This window comes from Rhinopithecus bieti, unplaced genomic scaffold (assembly GCF_001698545.2).
Source record: "Rhinopithecus bieti isolate Rb0 unplaced genomic scaffold, ASM169854v2 scaffold_13243, whole genome shotgun sequence".
Classification (NCBI taxonomy): Eukaryota; Metazoa; Chordata; class Mammalia; order Primates; family Cercopithecidae; genus Rhinopithecus; species Rhinopithecus bieti.
In genome coordinates, this window is record NW_016807353.1 from 447199 (window position 1) to 457421 (window position 10223).

The following is a 10223-nucleotide window of genomic DNA, read 5'->3' on the forward strand; positions in this document are numbered from 1 at the left end:
TCACACCAGACAAGTGAACATTTATTTGTATGCCTTTCTTCCTATGTGTATTTCAAGTGTTTTTCAAAACAAGGCCCTAGGACTCTCCAGATTCAATTATGTCCTTGGGCTTGGTCAACTGCTGCAGAAGTCTTAGGGAGCCTTGTACAAATGCTAGAATGACTCATTTACCAACATTAAACCCTAAGATAGATGCAACAAAGCAGGACTCCTTCCTCCACGGAATGTGCTGATTTCAGACGATGCAGTACTCAATGTAGAAAACACTGGAATTTTTCTTTGGAACTGGAGTGTGATGAGAGATGCTTGCCATGAACATAAGCTATTGTCTTTTCTTTTCTTTGCGACGGAGTTTCGCTTGTTGCCCAGGCTAGAGTGCAAGGGCATGATCTCGGCTCACTGCAACCTCCGCCTGGCAAGTCTCCTGCCTCAGCCTCCCGAGTAGCTGAGATTACAGGCACATGCCACTATGCCCGGCTAATTTTTGTATTTTTACTAGAGACAGCATTTCTCCATGTTGGTCAGGCTGGTCTTGAACCCTCAACCTCAGGTGATCCGCCTGCCTCAGCCTCCCAAAGTGTTGGGATTACAGGCGTGAGCCATTACGCCTGGCCAGCTACTGTCTTTTCTTTGATCCTTCCTTTCCAGTTTTTGAAGATAAAGCAGGAAATAATCTTCTCTGAAGATACTTGATAAAAATTCCCAAAACAATCAAACACATGCTTCCACTTCATTGATAAAAATTTACCGCAGTTTGACACCTGGGTCTAGTTCAGCTGGCGGATAAGCTGATTGATGCGTTCACCCCGATAGCCAGGTGTGCCCATCTCCTTGAGGAAGCCCACTCTATTTTTGGTAGCATGTCGGGCCACTGAGAGGTGGAAAGGGCGCAAGAACCATGAGATCTCCTGGAAATGCTTCCCTGGGAAGGCAATTTCATGAATGAGGTCTTCCAAGCAAATGACGCCAAACTTCCCCAGGTGCTCCTCAATCACTGTGTTGTCTGTCAGAGGGATGGTCTTATTCTTGACCTTGGCTTGTCCACGTTTCAAAATGAGTTCTCGGACAGACTTCAGATTTGGAAATCCCCAGGTCACATAAGGTTCCACTATACGCAGCATTTTTAGGTTCTGGGGGGTGACTTTTACAAAGACACCACTAAAAATTTTCTTTAGGCGAAGTCTTGCAACGGTTCTCTGCACCAGTAAACTCACACTATCAATCCTTTTGATGCATACAACAAAGACCAAGGAATGTTTATCTGGCAATTCCAAGGCATGAGGTTTCACTTCTAGTCGTCTGAGATGCACCTTGTCACGTTTCTCCTGCCAGGAATCATGTAGGAATGATTCCAGTTGCTTAAACCTGAGCACTTTTCCTTTCCTCTGCTCCTTCTTTGCCAAAAGTGCCTGCTTTGCCTAGGTGGCTTTGAGGGCTTGATAAGCCCTCCTATTTTTCGGGAGATTTTCTGGAACCAAAAGGATTTTTCATTGCTCGTGCTCCACCATCTTTCTAGTGGTGCAGCTACTGATCATTTTCTTTCTTTTCTTTCTTCTTTCTCTCTCTCTTTCTCTCTTTCTTTCTTTCTTCCTTTCTTCCTTTCTTCTCTTTTTTTTGACGAAGTCTCGCTTTGTCACCCACACCACCACGCCTGGCCTATATTTCTTAACAAACTATAATTTTTATTTATTTATTATTTTTTTGAGATGGAGTTTTGCTCTTGTTGCCCGGGCTGGAGTGCACTGGCACGATCTCAGCTCACTGCAACCTCTGCCTCCTGGGTTCAAGCGATTCTCCTGCCTCAGCACCCTGGATAGTTGGAACTACAGGCATGCACCACCACACCCAGCTAATTTTGTATTTTTAGTAGAGATGGAGCGTCACCATGTTGGTCAGGCTGGTCTTGAACTCCTGACCTCAGCCAATCCACCCACCTTGGCCTCCCAGAGTGCTGGGATTACAGGTGTGAGCCACTGTGCCAGGTCAAGAACAATAAATTTTAAAAGAAATGACAGGACAAAGAAAATCTGGCTAGGGCAGTAAAATTTTCAAGGGGAGATCTATGTGTGTGGGGGGGTGTCAAACAGGTGGAAGATATAGATTACTTTGTTAAGTGTGTTTATTCTGGTCCCTTGTGGACTCTAAGGGCTATTTTCTCACCCTGGGGAGCAGAGGCAAAAAGTTTGGGAGAGGCATAAGGATTCAGTGTTGCCCAGGGGGTGTGGTCCCAGCCCTAGGTCTCCCAGGCTCTCAGGCCTCTGAAGGACACAAGAGAAAACTGAAAACTTCCCTTAAAAGCAATGACATTTCTTCTCTTGCAGTGCCCACCCCTCAGCGTGGTGCCTATCACCCACTGTCTGAAAGAGCTCTGGGAGGTGCTGGAAGCTCCCGTGGGGGTCTGGACCCTCCTGGGAAAGAACCAGGGGCAGTGTTCACAATCCTGGAGGTCAGCCTCTGAGGCCCATGTCACCAGGCCAGTGGATCCACTGAAGGGCCCCTGGCACAAGCATTGCCAGCAGTGGGGACAGGCAAAGGAGCACAGGCCCGCTGGGCAGCAGGAAGCAGGGGCGGACCTCGCTGTGGGAGAAGTGGGTGCTGTACCAGCTGCGGGAAAAAGGTCACTCCCCGGAGTACCTGGGGCCTGGCTGAAGGTACTGGCGAAGTGTGGCTGCACTGGGGACAGGAATGAGGTACTGGGTGAATGCCAGATGTTGATGCAGGGCAGAGACTGCAGGTTTGGGGAAGGTCTGGCTGCAGGGAGCCTTGGCCAAAAGCTCAGAGACCAGGTCAGTGTTTCTGACGCCAAGGGCTTATGACAGCTCCCAAATAGACTCCTGCTGGTCCCTTCCAAATGCGTTATTTTTCTGAGTGGCCATTGGGAAACTGCTGATTCAAAACTTACCTCTTGCCTTGTCGACTCCCCAAGGCCTACTCATATTCAGGTGACAGAATCAGCCTTCACAACAGCAGCATTCAGATGGGTACCGCTGGGAGCCACCCTCATCCCCCACCCCCAGACAGTGCTGGCCAACTGAGGAGCTCACCAGGCAGTGACATTCCCACATGCCTCAAGGCCAACCAGAGGAGCCGCCATCAACCACACAGGCAGCTGTTCCAGGGCCCAGGGACCTGGAGAGAGAAAGATGAACTTTCTTCATCCTAAACTTGAATTCACGCACTGCCACTGAATGGGCCGATTCATAGCACAGCCTGACTGTAGTCCCATGGGATGTCACTGGTCAAATTAAGTGCCGGGCATGGTGCCTTCCGCCTGTAATCCCAGCACTTTGGGAGGCCAAGGAGGGCAGATCACCTGAGATTAGGAGTTCAAGAGCAGCCTGGCAAACATGGTGAAACCTCATCTCTACTAAAAACACAAAAATTAGCTGGGTGTGGTGACACATGCCTGTAATCCCAACTACGCCAGAGGCTGAGTCAGGAGAATGGCGTGAACCCGGGAAGCAGAGATTGCAGTGAGCCGAGATCACACCACCGTACCCGAGCCTTGGTGACAGAGTGAGACCCTATCTTAAAAAAAAAAAAAAAAAAAAAAGGCCGAGCACTGTGACTCACACCTGTAATCTCAGCACTTTGGGAGGCTGAGGCAGGCCAATCAACTGAGGTCGGGAGTTTGAGACCAGTCTGACCAATATGGAGAAACCCCATCTCTACTAAAAATACAAAATTAGCCAGTCGTGATGGCGCATGCCTGTAATCCCAGCTACTCAGGAGGCTGAGGCAGGAGAATCACTTGAACCTGGGAGGCGGAGGTTGTGGCGAGCTAAGATTGCGCCATTGCACTCTAGCCTGGGCAACAAGAGTGAAACACCATCAAAAAAAAGAAAAGAAAGAAAGAAAGAAGGAAATGAAAAAGAAGCCCAGTCTGGGCCAGGTGTGGTGCCTCACACCTGTAATCCCAGCACTTTGTGAGGCTGAGCTGGGGCAGATCACCTGAGGTCAGGAGTTCATGACCAGCCTGGCCAACATGCTGAAACCGCGTCTCTACTAAAATAAAATAAAATTAGCCAGGTGTGGTGGCAGGTGCCTGTAATCCCAGCTACTTGGGAGGCTGAGGCAGGAGAATCACTTGAACCTGGGAGGCGGAGGCTGCAGTGAGCAGAGATCGCTCCACTACCCTCCAGCCTGGTCAGCAGAGGGAGACTCTGTCTCAAAAAAAAAAAAAAAAAAATTGTAGCAGGACGAACCTCAGACAAGAACCCCTCAGACACCGAGTTGTGAAAGAAAGGGCTTTATTCAGCTGGGAGTATCAGCGGACTCATGTCTCCAAACACCGAGCTCCCCAAGTAAGCAATTCCTGTTCCTTTTAAGGGTTCACAACTATAAGGGGGTCTGCATGAGGGGGTCGTGATCGACTGAGCAAACTGTGGGTAGTGACTGGGGGCTGCATGCACCAGTAATCAGAACGGAACAGAACAGGACTGGGATTTTTTTACAATGCTTTTCCATACAATGTCTGGAATCTACAGATAACACAAGCAGTCAGGTCAGGGGTTGATTTTTTTTTTTGAGTTGGAGTCTTGCTCTACCACCCAGGCTGGAGTGCAGTGGTGCGATCTCGGCTCACTGCAACCTCTGCCTCCCAGGTTCAAGCAATTCTCCTGCCTCAGCCTCCTGAGTAGCTGGGACTACAAGTGCCTGCTACCACGCCCGGCTAATTTTTTGTATTTTTAGTTGGAGACGGGGTTTCACTGTGTTAGCCAGGATGGTCTCGATCTCCTGACCTTGTGATCCACCCGCCTCGGCCTCCCAAAGTGCTGGGATTACAGGCGTGAGCCACCGCACCTGGTCTAGGGGTTGATTTTTAACTACCAGGCCCAGGGTGCGGTGCTGGGCTATCTGCCTGTGGATTCCATTTCTGCCTTTTAGTTTTTACTTCTTCTTTCTTTGCAGGCAGATATTAGGCATAAGACAATATGAGGGGTGGTCTCATCCCTTAAAGTGAGAAAGAAAAGGTCAAGATCCCAGGCTCCAGGAAATGTAATAAATTCAGGTCAGCAAAAATGAGTCACACCAGGAGCAAGGAACATATAAGTAGCGTTTCTTCCTGAACAAAATATTCCTCTTCCAGCTGGGACTGAGACGTCATTCGCTTTTCTCCCCTTTCTGCCTTTCTCTCAGGCTTCCTCCTTCCTGGGGATCCTGGGCATTTTGACCTCACAGCTGGGCCTCCTCCTACTCTCAGGAGGTGAGGATGTAAGGTCAGCTGAGAGAAAGGAAAAATAGACCTAAAGTTAAGCAGGCAAGTTTTTATTAACCTGCCAGCTGCTCCCCTAATAGAGAAGAAGCAGCCCCAAGCTTACAGAATGAGGGGTTTATATTGGGGAGGGGAGTTTGAGGGAGTTCTTTCGTATGGCCAAATCCTGGGTTGTTTGCTGGTTAATTTGGCTACGTATTACCTTGTGACATCTATTACAGGAGGGTGAAGGTAAAGTTTGTTTATGTTCCCACGACCTCCCCTGTCAGGTGTGGGTGGTTTGTAATTGGGGTTTGCTTATTGCAGCAAGGTCTGACAAGTGAAGTCTGCTGGCTTCACTGTGGCACCTAGACAAGGGCTTAGAAATATAAAGAGGCTTGGGGGAAGGGTGGGCAGCACCAAGAAGCTTTCTTGGGCTTTATATCCCTAACATTCCAGCCTTTTAATAGGTAATAGAAGAGGGGTGCCATTGTCTGGCTGCTCCTTGCTGGGAAGGGGCGACCATTGTGGGGAAGGCTGGACGCTAGGGATTGCTGTTTTGGAGCCATTGGTATTCCTGGAGCAGCATTATATCTTGTCTTGTCCCGTAGGTAAAGGCTCTGATACGGTCCTGTAAAAACTGGGCGAGAAGGTGTAAGAGACAAGGGCCAAATGCTAGAAAAAGAAAAATGGTTATGGCTGGGCCTAGGTGGGTCAAGCCATGGAAACTAGGTATTAAAAGACCAGGAGAGCCACACTAGCCATCGAGGGATGTTTTCTTTAATTTTTTGTCCTCGGTCCTTTAGTCTTTTTACAGCATGTTGTACTAAGCCAGATTGGTTAAGATAAAAGCAACACTGTTCATCTAGAAAAGGGCAGAGTCCTTCTTTTCCGGCTGCGAGTAGGTCTAAGTTTCTGTGATTTTGAAGAACCATCACTGCCAAGTAATTTATTTGTGATTGGAGAGTTGTAACGGATTTGGCTATTTTTTCCAAGCTATTTGTGAGGTCTTTGAAGAGGGATTGGTAATAGGAAACGGAGGTGGTTAATCCCGCAACCCGAGTTCCAACTCCTGTAGTTATTCTGAGGTCTACTAACAGAGGTATGAGTTGTATAGCATGGTGGTGTCAGACAACGGTATTAATGGGGATTGGTAGGGGTTGGTCTCCTGAGGCAACGTTGATTTTTGGACTGGGGAAAACCAGGATGCAGGTGCCCGTCCAGTTAGATGGGAGGCAAATATAAGTTGAGGTACTGCATAGGAAAAATATGCCTTGGTTTGGTAGACAGAACTGGTTGTGCATGCTAAAAATATATACTATTTTGTTATTTTCATGCATTTATACTCCTAGGGTCCCGGCGAGGGCTGCTGCTGTAAGTGGTTGTAAAGGGGTGTTTGGTTTAGACTGGGAGGCTTTGGGGTTCTTTTTTTCTCAGTGTAAGAGGAAGCGTTTTGTGTCCACTAAGATTCAAGTGGGAGTGTTGTTTAATGTTGGGATAAGGAGGCAATCACGGGTGGTGGGTGTAGGGTAGGGATGGTGCAAGGAGAGGGGAGTCAAGGGAAGAGGGATAAACAGGGGAGGTGTTGGCCATTACAGTACTCTTAATTTTTGTTAAGGAGATGGAGGCTAGAGAAACGAAGCCTGTCTTTATTGTTGGCAGCTTTGAGAATAGTATGTTCAGTGGGAGGTTTGAGTTGTAGGGTAAAGTTGCAGTTTGGAATTCAGGTGGCTGAGGGGAATGCCAGAGGGTAGATGTCATTGTACACACAGTAGTGCTGGATAGAATATGATTGATTGTGTGGGTTGTTATGGCTCCTAATACAGGTTTATCACGGCTGCAGTAGGGGGATAGGTTGTGTAAATAGGGATGTAAGGTTGTAACAGCTGGACCAAACTCATTAGCTAATTGGGGGGAGATTTCTGTTAATGCCTGTATGTCGAGTTCGAGGGGGCTGTTAATGAGGATTTCGGGATGGTAGGTTACTTGGGTGGAAGTCCAGTTATAGGCTGAGGCAGGGATTGCATTGTATATTGTGGAGAGGAATAGAAGAGGTTCCTGGAGGTAGGGTCTTAGCTTCAATTACTCAGTCAAGGGAAACAACCACATACCCAGCAATTTTGGGGGAGCCAGTGGGCACGGAAGAGGAGCCATCTATAAATGGCTGGTCATTGGGGTTGGTGAGTGGCTGGGAGGAAATGTTTGGAAAGTGTGGTTGCAGATGATCTAGGATGCTAGTGCAAGAATGAGTAGGAGGGGAAGAATATACAGGGAGTGAGGATGCTGTGTTGAGGGGAGCACTTTTGACAAGACTGAATTTGGGATTTTTCCATAAAGAGGGCATGGAGTAAGCCAGGCACGGTGGTTCACGCCTGTAGTCTCAGCACTTTGGGAGGCTGAGGCGGGTGGATCACGTGAGGTCAGGAGTTCCAGACCAGCCTGGCCAACATGGTGAGTAGAGACCAATGCTGTCTCTACTAAAAATACAAAAGTTAGCTGGGTGTGGTGGCACATGCCTGTAATTCCAGCTATACAAGATGCTGAGGCAAGAGTGAAACTCCATCTCAAAAAAAAAGAAGGCATGGAGTAATTGAATCCATGAAGGAGGAAGAGAGCCTAATGCTCAGGAGGAGAGGAGATCCTGTAGATTATGAGGACTGTGGACAGTGGTATGCTGGCTGAAAGTTGGTTTCCTGCCTTTTAGAGCTAAAATGGGCACCACTGCTAGTGCTTTAAGACAAGTTGGTCACCCTTTGATTGTGTTATCTAGTTGTTTAGAGAGTTAAGTTACAGGGGCAAAAGAGGGAGGATTTTTTTCCTGTTGTCCTAAGACATCGAGGGTTATTCTTCGGTTTTTGGCAGTATAGAGTGAAAGGTTGGGAGGTATTAGGTAAGGACAGAGTTGGTGCAGTGACAAGAGCAGTTTGGAGTTTGCAGAAGGTGGGGAGTATGTTATGTGAGGGGTTTAGGGGTTCATTGAGAGGGCCTTTGGCCACTTTATAGAGGTGGTGAGCTAGGAGGGTAAAGTTGCGAATCCATATTCTAAAGAAGCCTGCTAACCCTAGGAAGGAATGGATTTCTCTTTTGGAGGAGGGTGGAGACAGATTATTTATTAATGCTGCTCGGGCTGGGGTCATAGCCTGGGCCCCAGGGGAAAGTTGAATTTCTAAGTAGGTTACCATGGAGGTGGAGAGTAGTGTGGAGTTTGAAAAGGGTATCTCTGCCCAGGAGCAGAGTTGGACATGAGGGCAGGACTAAGGAAGAGTGAGTGAAGGAAAAGCTGTGCAGGGAGCAGAAGAGTGGAGGGGTGGCTCAGGGTTTGGAGACTTGTCCATCAATTCCTACAACAGAGACCTGGGAGGACTGGGTGGGTCCCGAAAAATTAGGTAAAGCAGCGTAGGTTGTCCTGGTATTAATTAAAAAATACATATATACTGGTCTACTTGCCACCATTAGGGTTACTTTTGTCTTGAATGAAGAGATGGTAGTTGTGGGGGGCGTTCGTTCCAGGGCACCAGCAGTCTTCAGTGGCAAGGCCGATGAAATCTGAGTAAGGTTTTGGCCGGCTCAGGAGGGGATGGGGGTGGTCCTTGCTGGGGCCTCTCACAGTCTGACTTCCAGTGGGGTCCTCCACAGAGGGGGCACGGCCTAGTGGGCTTTCCTGGGTTTGGGCATTGTCTGGACCAGTGGCCTTTATTGCCACACTTGAAACAGGTGCCAGATGGGGTGAATTGTTAGGAGGCTTCCATGTGGAGCTGTGGCCCCGTGGGCCTGCAGGGCCTCTGATGGTGAAGGCAAGCATTTGAAACTCCGCCAGTTTTTGCCTTTTATTGTCCTCATTATGATTGTTAAAGATTTTGAGGCTAAATTAAGAAGGTCTCATTGTGGGGCTTGAGGGCCTTTGTCAAGCTTCTGAAACTTGCATCAAATATTGGGGGTGGATTGGGAGATGAACTGAAGGTTTAAAATAGTGGTTCTTTTTGGGCTGGCTGGGTCTGGGTTGGTATATTTTCTCATGGCTTCAGTTAAATCAGAGAGGAAAAGGGTTGGGTTTTCATTAGGACCTTGGGTGGTTTCTGAAAGTTTTTTATAGTTTACTGTTTTATACACATCCTTTTTGAGTCCTGCAAGAAGACATACAATCATGTGGTCTTGATGGTGGCATGCAGAGGCCCTGTCTTGATAATCCTAGAGGGGTCCTGGTTGGGGATTGCGTTTGCACCAGTAGGCTGGGCAGGAGCCTGGTGATGAATGGTATCAGCATATGCCTGAGCTAGGGTCCAGATACAGTCTCGGTCTTCTGGGGCGAGGATGGAAAAGAGGATAATGTAGAGGTTGTGCTAGGTTAGTTCATAAGACTAGGTAAGGTGCTGGAACTTCCTAATATAAGAGGTAGGGTCTTCTGGAAATGAACCAAGTCTTTTGTTAATTAGAGAGAGATGACCGAAAGAGAAGGGAACATGAACTCTAACAATACTTTCAGCTCCTGCTGTTTCCTGAAGGGGAAGTAAGGGAGCTGGTTGCTGAGCATGTAGGGCCCAAGAGCGGGTGAGGGGCGGAGACGGAGAGGACTCAGAGTCAGAAGCGGGGTGGTTTGAGAGATGAGGGGAAGGGGATAGAGCCGGAACGGGGGCATACAATGGAGGATTAGGATGCTCCTGTGGAGGATCGTGATGCTGTCGGGGAGGGGGAAAATTGGCGGGGTCAAGGGAAGAAGAATCATCCACTGGGGCTGTGGAGAGGGGGAGAGGAGGTGAGTCAGGTTTGGAGCAGAGGAGGATTTGGAAAGTAGAACAAGACTGACAGAGGGAAGGGTGGTTACAGAGAGTGAAGATGTAGCAGGACAAGCCGCAGACAAAACCCCTCAGACACTGAGTTAAAGAAGGAAGGGCTTTATTTGGCCGGGAACTTCAGCAAGACTCATGTCTCCAACAACCAAGCTCCCTTAGTGGGCAATTTCTGTCCCTTTTAAGGGCTCACAACTCTAAGGGGGTCCGCGTGAGAGGGTCGTGATTGACTGAGCAAGCAG

General features: G+C 48.4%; 1 pseudogene across 1 annotated transcript; it reads right to left on the reverse strand.

The window, feature by feature from the left end:
• Positions 1 to 7: 7 nt before the first annotated feature.
• Positions 8 to 1535, reverse strand: LOC108535383 (60S ribosomal protein L7-like 1 pseudogene; annotated as a pseudogene). The gene has a single exon (XR_001887217.1). The product of XR_001887217.1 is annotated as a 60S ribosomal protein L7-like 1 pseudogene (transcript).
• Between the last annotated feature and the right edge of the window lie 8688 nt (positions 1536 to 10223).